Source organism: Arachis ipaensis, chromosome B09 (genome assembly GCF_000816755.2).
Source record: "Arachis ipaensis cultivar K30076 chromosome B09, Araip1.1, whole genome shotgun sequence".
Lineage (NCBI taxonomy): Eukaryota > Viridiplantae > Streptophyta > Magnoliopsida > Fabales > Fabaceae > Arachis > Arachis ipaensis.
Window position 1 is genome coordinate 10,244,082 of NC_029793.2, and position 12,466 is coordinate 10,256,547.

A 12,466-nucleotide genomic window follows, 5' to 3' on the forward strand; every position below is an offset into this window, starting at 1 on the left:
TGTATCCGTGTACCTGAGTTTTTATCTTTGAAATATATATATAATACTCATGAATTGTTTTCAACATGAAATGAAGAATAATAAGGGTGAAAGTGTCATTTTGACGTACGTTTGATGAAGAAGTGTAGTTTCTAGTTTCTACTTTCTAGAGTGTACATAACGGTGCAATTAAAGCAAATTGTGTACGTGATGATAAGATGCGTAGTTTCTAGTTTCTGTAGTGTACATAACTCTGTATTGAAGAAATTAAAGCAAATTGTACAATTATTAAATAAAAATAGAAAAATTCTACTTGTACAAAACACATTCTTTCTCTCTCTCTTTCGTAGAGATCATATCGTTCTCTCATCTAGCAAAGTTCTCCGCTTCAAATAAAAAAAAACTTATGTAAGTATTTTATCTAAATATCCAAAACTAGAATATCATTATAAACTCAGCTGGTCCAATTAAAAACAAACACATTCAAAATTATGTTGCCTTTGATTATTCAAAAAAAAAAAAAAATAAGAACATAAACACATCCAAAATTATGTTACCTTTCATTAATCGAGAGAAAAATAAAAAATAATATAAACACATCTAAAATTATGTTGTCTTTCATTAATAAAAAAATTAAAAAAAAAAAAGAAAGAAAGAGGAGACAAACCACTACAAATAATGTAGAATAATAAACGAAAATTATCTACACATCCAAAACAGTTTGATTACAAGCTCAGCTGGCTCCAATTAAACACATAAACACATCTAAAATTATGCAACTTTTCAGTAACCAGAATTAAAAAACAACAACAATATAAACACATCTAAAACACATAAAACACATTTAAAATTATACCACCTTTCATTAACTAGATTAAAAAAAATAAAAACACAAACACATCCAAAATTATAGTTTAATTAATTAGAAAAAAATAATAACAATATAAACACATCCAAAATTATGATGCCTTTCATTACTCGAGAAAAAAAAGCCAGCAAGAACAGCATAAACACGTTTATTAACAGAAAAAAGATAAAATAGGAGAGAGAAAGTACTACAAATCATGCAGAATAATGAACAAAAATTATTAACACAGCCACATCCAAATACCTGATGAGTGCTTCCGGCGCAGAGGGAGCGGCGTGGAGGAGGAAGGCGGCACGACAGAGCTGCGAGGGGGAGTAGCGCGGCATGACGGAGCTGCACAGGGGGAGGAGTGCGGTGTGCGAAAGCTGCGCAGGGGGAGAAGACCGACGCGGGAGGAGGAGAGTGCGGGCAGAGACCGGCGATGACGGCGACGAAGATGAGCTTGGAAGGAGAGGAATGCGACGTTGTGGATGAGCGCCGAGGTGGAGGAAGGCAGCGTCGAGAATGAGGGATGAGGAGGACGGTAGCACGGACAAATGACGGCGGAGGATGACTTCTCTAGGTTTTCAAAGTGCGCGCGTTGAGTTTTGAATTTGAGCCTCTGGATTATGGATGTGGGGTAAATGTGACTTCTCTACTTCTACGAGGGTTTTGAATGAGTTTAGTTAATAATTAGATGGTTTAAGGTTTATTTTAAAATTTTAAAATTAAAATTTTGAATTTTGAATAATTTGATTTTTAGATGTGTATTTAAATTATAATATATTAATAATTAAATATATTAAATCTGAAACAGAAATTTAAAATTTAAATTTTAAATTTCAGTTTTAAGAGTTTTAAATTTATAAAAAAAATGAGAACAAACTGATAAAGGGACTAATTTGGTGCACGATATTCAATTTTAATGACTAACATGAGTCATTTGATGTAAAGTAAGGGACCAATTTGGTGCATATGTAATGATGACATAGTAAATGACATGTGGACAAATAACATTATGGCACGTGACAATATAGCATTGTTACACGTAGCATAACTATCCATATCAGTATGCCACGTGTTGCTGATCGACACGTCATCATACCGTTAGACGTGGCCAAATCATGAGGTGACACATGTCACCAAAGATCCACGTCATTAAGCCACGTCAGTGCGCTATTAACAAAAAATGGGTTAAAGATTAATATGGTGCAATTTTTTTTAATTTCAAAGACGTAATTGATGCCATTTAAATTTTAAAGACAATTTTAACGCACAAAGTGAGTATCAAGAACCATTTTAAACATTTACTCTACCAAAATGTTAACATATCATAAGCTTGATACTTGATATGACTGGATATGCCCAATATGCTTCCCTCCCACCAAAATTTTCTTTTGGGCTGCTATGTTCCTGGCTGGTAGTTAGGACTCAACATTAATTTAGTGTGTCAATTTTGTAATATTGGAATTGGTGCTCTAAGAGGTTTCTATATCATGTTAAAAGTTGCTCTAAAAATATATATATATAATCAAAGAAAGACTTCTTAAGTCTTTAAATAATTTAAATAATAATAAATAGAAAATTTCCCTAACATGGAAATCTATTTCATTTTTATGGAATGTTCGGGCAGAAATAGACCCCTTTTTATTAGAAAACAAAAAAGCTATCGAATGAATCGTTGTACATTTCAAATTTGAATTAAGAATTCGGCGTTCTTTTAATGGTTTCAGTACCCGCGGAAAAAAGATGTTAGTGAAAATACAAGATTTACTGGAAGAAAAAAAAATAATTTTTAGATCATCAAAAAAAAAAATTGGAATTCGAGTTAGAGACTCGAAATCAAGCAAAAGCGGAAGACACGAGTGGGGTGGATTTGGAATCATCTCTTTCAACCCAAGAAAAAGATATTGAAGTAGAGTCTACAGCATCAGGATTGGCCAGGAAAGAGGAAAAAAAAATACAAGAACAGAATGGAGGTCGAAATAAATCTCTTATTAACAAAGTTTTTTATTTTTCAATTGAATTGGAAGGGTTCCTTAAATCACAGAATAATGAATAATATCAAAATTTATTGTCTCCTGATTAGGTTGAAAAATAATATAAAAGAGATTGCTATAAGCTCTATTCAAAGAGGAGAACTCAATCTAGATCTTATGGCAAATCAAAAGAGTTTAAGTCTTACAGGATGATCAGCCACACTGGGACTGAGACACGGCCCAGACTCCTACGGGAGGCAGCAGTGGGGAATTTTTCGCCCTGACGGAGCAATGCCGCGTGGAGGTAGAAGGCCTACGGGTCGTGAACTTCTTTTCCCGGAGAAGAAGCAATGACGGTATCCGGGGAATAAGCATCGGCTAACTCTGTGCCAGCAGCCGCGGTAAGACAGAGGATGCAAGCGTTATCCGGAATGATTGGGCGTAAAGCGTCTGTAGGTGGCTTTTTAAGTTCGCCGTCAAATCCCAGGGCTCAACCCTGGATAGGCGGTGGAAACTACCAAGCTGGACTACGGTAGGGGCAGAGAGAATTTCCGGTGGAGCGGTGAAATGCGTAGAGATCGGAAAGAACACCAACGGCGAAAGCACTCTGCTGGGCCGACACTGACACTGAGAGACGAAAGCTAGGGGAGCGAATGGGATTAGACCCATTATTGGGTTATTTACACAGAGGGATGGAAAAAATTGCGGAAAATCGAACAATTATACAATATCTGCCTGGTCACTGCGACCCCCTTTGTGAGGGGGAACCCCTTCTCCCGAAGTTACGGAGCTATTTTGCCGAGTTCCTTAGAGAGAGTTGTCTCGCGCCCCTAGGTATTCTCTACCTACCCACCGGTGTCGATTTCGGGTACCTCAAGTTTCAAATTTTTATTCAGTTTACCTTTTAATAACTCATAATCAAATCTCGATGAATAAAAATTTGAAACTTGACAAGTTATATATATATATAGAAAACTTTTGAAATTTTGAATGTATTTAATGTAGCGTTTAAGTTGGATGAATTGACACTATTTTTATTTTTTTGGATGATTATATGTATTGTACAAATATAAAAAATTTATTTTTTCAATAATTTTAATGAGATTTTTTCTTTTATAGCCTTTTCAAAAGCAATTTTAGTGTATTAACTAGCAAATTCTAAATTTATTATTCATGATTAAATTTATTATTTTAATAATTTTAGTGAATTTTTTTCTTTTACAGTGTTTTGAGGAATATCACTAGGACATTACCCTTTTTTTTTTAAATTAAATACCTCTTTTTTTTGTGTGCTCTTATTAAAACTATTAAATTTTATTGACTATCTACTAATTCAAAGAAGAAAAGATAAAAATATTTTTGTTTCGAAACGTACCTGAAACGATAAAATGATTGAGTCTTGAGTAATGAGATCAAAGATGATGGTAAAGGTATTTAAGATAGTTTTACGTCAATTTTAAATTTTTTAAGGTATATAAGTCAAATCTTAATCCGTGTAGTTTTAGTCACAAAAAAAAATTCGTATAATTTTTATTGGGTCAAGGCTCTATTTAAGAATTTGTCGTTGAGTAATGGGTTGCTGCATATGCAAGGTGAGATTCGAACTCCCAAATCTCAATACTTGTTTAAACAAATGAGTGAACTGACCATTCGATCAACATAAGTTAATTGACAGAACAAGGCTTTAATTGTCAATACTTGACTTGGTTTCTCACATTTGAAGAGAAAATTGTTGAGTAAAAAATGAGTGAAAAAAAATTAGTCCTATATAGTACATACATCATAAATAATTAAAAAAATAAAGGATATATAAAATAAAATACTTAGATTTAATATTTTAAGGTCTTGATTTAAACATAGTTTTTTTAAAATCATTGTATCTCCATCCGTATTTATTATTTCTCCACCAATATTATTACCACCACCATCACGGTCACAATTACACACATTGTCAACGATGGCATGGTGGTTGTTGATTTTTAAGGCGGTTGTTAGAGAAATATAGAAGACGAAATGATGGTGGTGGAAGATTGGAACGGTTAACGTGGGTGACAAAGAAAAAGGTTAGGGTGGCAGACTGGCAGTAGTGGGTGGAGTTGCAAAATAGGAATGGTAATAGGGAAATGGATCCTCTCTATTGAAAAAAATACTTGAGAGAATAAAGTGTGATCTTTCACTTTTAATTTTATAAGTGGGACCAAAATTAAATAAGAGAGAAAAAATAATGAAAGATTAGATTCAACACTTGACAATATCTAGTTTTTTTTTTTTCACTGGAGATGATTCACTCCCATAGTGGATAGTGATGAAGTGTGGATGTGGGTCAGTGGGTAGCATGATCTATAGTACACAATAGAGCTGGTTAAAAACACCGCTTTTTAATTTCTATATGGAAGCTTGGCTGGTGTTGCACCCGGTTATGGGAAGGAGGAGGGCTGCACATTGGTGTGGTGTCAAGTGTTGAAGGAAATCGGACCGTGCGACATCCAAGTTGCAACACGAACGGTCCGAGAAGTAGCTACCAAAACGGACGATCCGTTTTGTGGCATGCTGGACACGCGTCACGCAAAGCTCACTCCCCAAATGGTGCCCTAAATACCAACATTGACCATGCAATAAGGACTCTCACCATCCGGGATATCACTCTCAGCATTTACTCTCAACCTCAAAACTCCATTCTTCTTCTTCATTCCTCTGCTGCTAGTGGGTGTGCATGGTGAAAAAAAAAAGAAAAATGCCAAAGAAATATAAAATTAAAGATGTTGATCGCCCTGAGTTTCATATTATACATTATCTCAGTCATTCTGATTATGTAAGTTTATTTTAATTTTTTTTAATTTTTATAATTATAATTATTATTGTTAAAAATTTAGTTGTTCTTATTGTTGTTAGGATCTGAACTTAAAAATATATATAGAATGGTTAGGACTATTCTTCAACGTTTTTAACGAATTTAGGAAGATAATGAGAATGATTATTAGTATTTTTTAAAATTTAGAAATATGTGTTTAATTTTACTTAAGTAATAGTTAATAGATAATTAATATTACAAATTATAATGTTATATATTAGAAAAAATTTTTCTACCGCAAATAAATAAACAGCATCTCTAATGTTGTAACATTTTTTAGAATTGATTAGGAATGTATGTATTAGTTAATGTTATTAATAGTTAGTTTTAAAAAATTTTAAGGATTAATAATTCATTTCATTTTAGAAGTTATAATTATTTGTTTTAGTTGGATTTAGTCAAATAATTTATGACAGTTGTGTTATTTCAAGTAATATGTGTTGTTGAGTTAATTGTGCAAATTTTGTTAATGAGTTGCTGTAGTTAAAAAATTTTTGCCTTTTAGTAGTAAGTTAGTAATAGTTAATGAATGAGTTGACTAATAATTTATTATATTTTTTTGTAGAAATTAAGAATGTTGACATGTGACCATCCAATTCCTCCGGATCGGTACAATGATAGCGTGGAGGAGCATTTACGAGTTACTGAATTTTATCATGCATCTCAGATTGGTGTAGTACAATGTCAGAAAGTACTGGTGAATGCTCTAATCGAACGGTGGCACCCAGATACACATACGTTTCACCTTCCCATTGGTGAATGTGTCGTGACTCTTGAAGATGTGGCTCTAATTCTTGGTCTTCCGACAGATGGTCTTCCAGTCACAGGGATGACAATGAGTAGTTTTGAAGCCTTGGAGGCAGAGTGTTTGCTTCAATTTAGAGTTGCACCGCGTAAGTCGGACTGTAGAGGTAGTTGCATAAAATTGACCTGGCTGCGGGATCTAAAAGAAAATTTAGAGTTGACTGATGAAACAGTATACAGAGGTATGTGAGGTGCCACATTATGTTGCTGATCGGGACGATTTTGTTTGGGGATAAGTCTGGGGCAGGTATGCACTAGAAATTTCTACTCTTACTTCGTGATTTTGTTAGTATTGGACAGTATAGCTGGGGATCGGCATGCCTAGCACACCTCTACAGCGCGTTATGCAGGGCATCTCGTTTTGATTGTAAGAAAATAGATAGTCCACTAACACTTCTACTCGGTTGGGCTTGGATCTGACTGCCATATCTATTGCCGCTTCCTAGGGAACCCCACAGTTTTTCACTAGCAAACAGGTAATATTATGTTACAATGTACCCGTATCTTGATATTTAAGATTCAGTTGAGCTAATTGAATATATCATATTAGGTGGCGTAACTGGGAGCGTAGTGACCAACGATATAGATATCTGAATCTAGCTCACTTTAGGAAGGCCTTTGATGAACTTTAGGAAGGCCAAGTGTGTTTTAATTAAAGAAGTATTAGTTTCGGGTTTAGGGTCTGGGACAAAATTATGAAGCATTGTTATTGTTATTGGTATTGTGGGTTGTAATCATGAGTTTCCTTTATTTTTTCCAGTTTGTGTGGGTTGCTTATGCTGTGGATCGCGTGAATCCGAACATAATTCTTGCTGAAATCTACATGCAGTCGGTTGTCTGGAGCACTACAGTTTCGTTGGTGTCATTTGAATGTATCGAGTGGCATGCTACCGATAGGTTTAGGCGACAGTTTGGTTTCGTTTAGGGAGTACCTAATCAGGAGCGGAATATGGACAAGGCGCATGGAGAAGACCTGACTGGTCCTAAGAATCTTAACTGGGCCACGGCATCGAGTCATTCGATTTGGGTGATGCATTGGACAAACAGGTATAACTACATTCTTTTTGAGCTTCCCATTCCTTCACAGCATCCATTGGATAGTTACATGTACTGGTACCGATCAAAATTTGGGGACCACTTGAACTTGTCGAATCTTGTGGGTCAAGAGAATGATGAAGGTAATCAGGATATGGATGAGGGTAATCAGGATACCGATGAGGGTAGTCAGGATATGGATGACGACAATGAAGAACAGGAGCCACATTCGCCGCATATATCACCTCCAAATCCGCTTCCACATGAACAACCTCAGTTCTCAAGCCAGTATGTACCTCAGACACATAAATTGTGTCTCTGTTTGGTTTTTCATAAATGATGTGGTATCTATGTTGGTTTGATTACCTAATGTGCTACATTTAATTGTTTTTTTAAATTGTATACAGATCAGGCACGCACTCCGAATGACAAAGCCAAATGTTACAATATGAGGATTGATCCGCCACATCGTAGCGCTAATCGCTACACTCCATCTGTCTTAAAAAAGGCAGCCAAGAAATGCAAGAACTTTGTGAAAGATATAAAGTGGGCAATCAGAAAGTAGTTATGGTGTAATGTATTTATTTAGGTATTAATGATGTGGACTATGATTAGAGTACTTTGTATCTGTTGGACATTATGTATTAATGACCTGGACTATGGTAAGTTTACTTTATATGTTTAGAGTATTTATGTATTAATGAACTTATTCATGTATTAACGATCTGGACTATTTATTAATGTTTCATAAAATCTTAATATATTGCTACAGATATCATATCAATATACCTCATTTAGACAATTGATGTCATATTATATAATGCTACAGATATCTTATAATACTAGCTTGTCATAATTTATAATGCTACATATATCAGGTCATGTTAACTCAATATGAGAATTCATGTCATATTATACAATGTTAGATATATCAGGTCATATTAACTCAAATGGACAACTCATGCCATACTATATAAAGCTACATATATAATATCATCTTCGACTGTGAACCTATTGAGCATCTCTGTCGGCATTTACACCAGCTGACTGGCGGCATCTGCTACGACTGTGTCCCTCAGCCCCACATAGCCCACATCGCCTAGGACGACGTAACATTCGCGTGTCCATCTCATTCAAGAAGTGTGTCATCCTGGGGCGACCTTTCATGACGCGTCTCAGGTACAGATTCGGTACGAACCGAGGTCCGTTGTAAGCAGGCCATGTAGTAGGATTACCTAGTGGCCTAAACCTTGCTCGGTACACCCGCCGAAATTGGTCCATCTTATACACATCATGCACATACAGTTGTCAATCCAGTCGCTGGTTGGCACAACATGCGAACACATGTCTACAGGGGATCCGGTCCACCTGGAACTCACCACAGTCACATCGAAGGCCACGTAGATCGACTGCAAACTCCAGTCCGCTTGGCATCTCACGCACCTCAAAGACCTCATTTTGCCGGTCAAAGCAACTAACCTGAATGTTTCCTGATGCAAGTTGGTTTGCATGAAACTTCGAGGTCACGACATCAGAAAACACATGGCCAGCATTAATCCGGGCTTCCGCCTCCGCTCTTTTTTCGGGTGAACAACTCGTTTAACCTGTAGAATGTGGCCTTCACAAGAGGAGTAATGGGGAGATTGCGTGCACCCTTCAATACTGAATTGATGCATTCCACTAGATTCGTCGTCATGTGACCCCATCGGTATCCACCATCAAATGCCAATGCGTACTGTTCGCGAGAAATTCGGTTTAACCAGTTTGTATACGCCTCGCCCCGTTCCCGTAAACGCTGGTAACACACTTCGTACTCCCGCACCATCCTCGAATATCCTGGAGGATAACAACATAAAAAAGAAAAATAATAGAGGTCAAAACAAATATTGAAGGTAACTCTGTTAAATAACTTACTTAAATTTACTGAATGGTTACCAATGTTGACGACCAATTTTTGGAGGTACGGTGCCTTGAACTTTCTCAGAAAATTCAACTATATATGCCTGATGCAAAACATATGAAAAGCTCTAGGAGGTGACCAAGCTACGTTACTGCGTTCCACAGCAACATTGATGGATTCGTGTCGGTCGGATATTAGACCCACACCATCCCGAGTGACAACATGTTGACGTAGGTTACTAAGGAAAAAGTGCCATGCATCAGAAGTCTCTCCCTCCACAATAGCAAACACAATTGGGACGATATTGTTGTTGCCATCCTGTGAAACCGCCACTAGTAGACAACCCTTATACTTTCCGTACAAGTGAGTCCCATCCACCTGGAAAATTGGCTTACAATGTCTGAATGCCCTAATACAGGGGTAATAACTCCAAAATACTCGATGCAGGACCCGAATATCACCCACCAAGTCATCGCCTTGATATGTAGGCATAGTCTCAAAATGGACAACAGCTGCTGGCTCCTTATGACACATGGCCTCAAACCACATAGGCAACGCTTCGTACGATGCTTCCCAACCTCCAAATATTTTTTCTACTACCCTTTGCTTAGCCAACCATGCTTTCCGATAACTAACGGTGTAGTTGAACTTCAATTGCACTTCTGCTATAACCGATTTTACCATTAAAGAGGGGTCAGCCTCAACCACTGGCTTTATTGCTTCTGCGATTGTGATAGAATCTAGCTTCGAATGATCCTATGAAATGGTGGCTCTGTTACAGGTGTGACTACCATTATACCTTCTTATAATCCAACAGTACTTCCTGCTAATCAAGCTAACCCTGATAAGCCAATCACACCCTGACCCATACTGTGTACACTTGGCATAAAATGTCAACGGCTCAGACTCATACATCCGGTAGTCTACGCTTCGTCGTATGATATACTCTTTTATCGCCTTAATAACAGCTTCCCTGGAACTGAACTCCATACCAACTGCAAATTCACCATCTGCGACAATAGGAATTTCTGCTGGGACAACCACCATAGGAAAAATTAAATTAATACACAGATATTTCAAATTCGATAATAAAGGTAAATCAATATTCACTGCATGTAGTATGATATAAATCCAAACCTTACATCATGTTATTATGTCACTCTAAACAAAATAAGAACATCAGCATCAGATGTAAAAATCGGACTGAACCGGTCGATTCGACCGTCAAACCCAATGAACCGGATCCTAACCGGTCCGGTTCATTGAGTTTGAACCGTACAAGGCATCGAACCAGTGCGAATAATAATTACAAACTCACGTAATTTTTAATAATCATATTGTAGAGAATTTTATTATTATTTTTTAATAAATACTTGTAGTATATAACAGTAAAAAAAATAAAATATTTATTGTTCATGTTCCATATTGGTTTAAAATAACTTCATATTTTTAAAATGTTAGCAAAGACATACATTTTGAAGTTTCTTATTTAACATTCTTACTATTTTTTATTTTTTATTTACATAGGACCGGATCAACCGGTTCAATCACTTATCCAGCGGTTGAACCAGTGACCCAGTCACCTAAACCGTTCGAGCACCGGTTCGATCCTGACAACTTGCACATCAACGCATGATTGAATAATGGTAAATAAATACTAATTTATTCATAACTAAATCAATAACTAACTAAAAAAAACTAATACGACGAATTACGTACCTGCAGTCATATATTCCGGAAACTCCGGAACATGCATGGTATCCAAGTCCAAAACTCGCATGAATGATGGCTCCTCAAACGGCACTTCGTTTGCGAGCGCATTTGCCACCTCTGTCACATCTGGAGCCATAGTTCTGTCACCGTGATCTTCATCTCCATATGGACCAACAAATTCGTAGTTGCTTTCGAACTCTTTTTCACTGTCACTATTATAATCTTCCCGTAGAATATTCCGGTCGGCCTCAGATTGTTCAAACTCAACATACAACTCGATGAACGAGATCTGAGCCCGGTTTTCAATATACATTGAAAACATCTCTTGCATGCTCGCTTCGTCCGTCACATATTTAGTTTGATACTGGACGAACCCACCAAACACCGGTATGGGATATCTGTATAGAATACAGGATATTTTTCTTGTCCTCTCAGAATCAATCTTTTCACAGATCACGCCTTTGAGCTCTTCAAATGAGATGATAAAAGAAATAACAACATCTAGCGGATTTTCACAAATAAATTTTACTCCTTCAGACGTTTGTAACAAAATCTGACCAAAATAATACACTTTTAGTAACACTCTGTCACTCATTTCTCTCAATCACAAAAAAAAGCATAACTTTAGCTACTAGATTTTCAGGTTCAAAACAATCAAAGAAGAAACCAAAAAGAAGAAATAGAAGAAGCAGCCGTTCAAGAAGCGAAAGAAGACGCAAGTAAGCTACCACCAGTTCACTTCACACTTTTATATAGGCCTCTTTAAATAACTCGCACCCTTCGACTAGGTTAACCTGATTAAAAAAAATATTAAAAAATAAAATCGGACCATGCGATTTCATGTACCAGTTCATATAAAAAATTGCCAAGCTCATGCAAAACGGAGGGTCCGAGTTCAATCTTCCCAAATTCAAATTCTTAGCATGGAACTCGGACCATGCGATTTGATGCCCCATTTCATATTAAAAAACCAAGCTTAAGCAACACGGAGGGTCCGATTTCAACCTTCCAAAATTTAAATTCTCTTAATATACAAATCGGACCGTGCGTTTTGTTATGCAAAAGTTTAAAACCAAAGAACTCGCACGGTCCGAGTTCTTCTACCTCACACTGCCAAAAAGCTGTCCCACATATATGTCTAGTCCTCATGAATCCATATCGAAGAATAGCACACATATGCCTTTCATTTCCATAAAATTGAGCCTAAAAACACTCCCTTAGCAAATCAAAATTTACTTGATGATTAATTAGACTAGTAATATTTGGGAGGTAATAGAAATTAGTCTAAATAGTCTAAAATTATCTAATTTAATATTTATTAATTATGTCTGAAATAAATATATAATTTTAGATGTTAT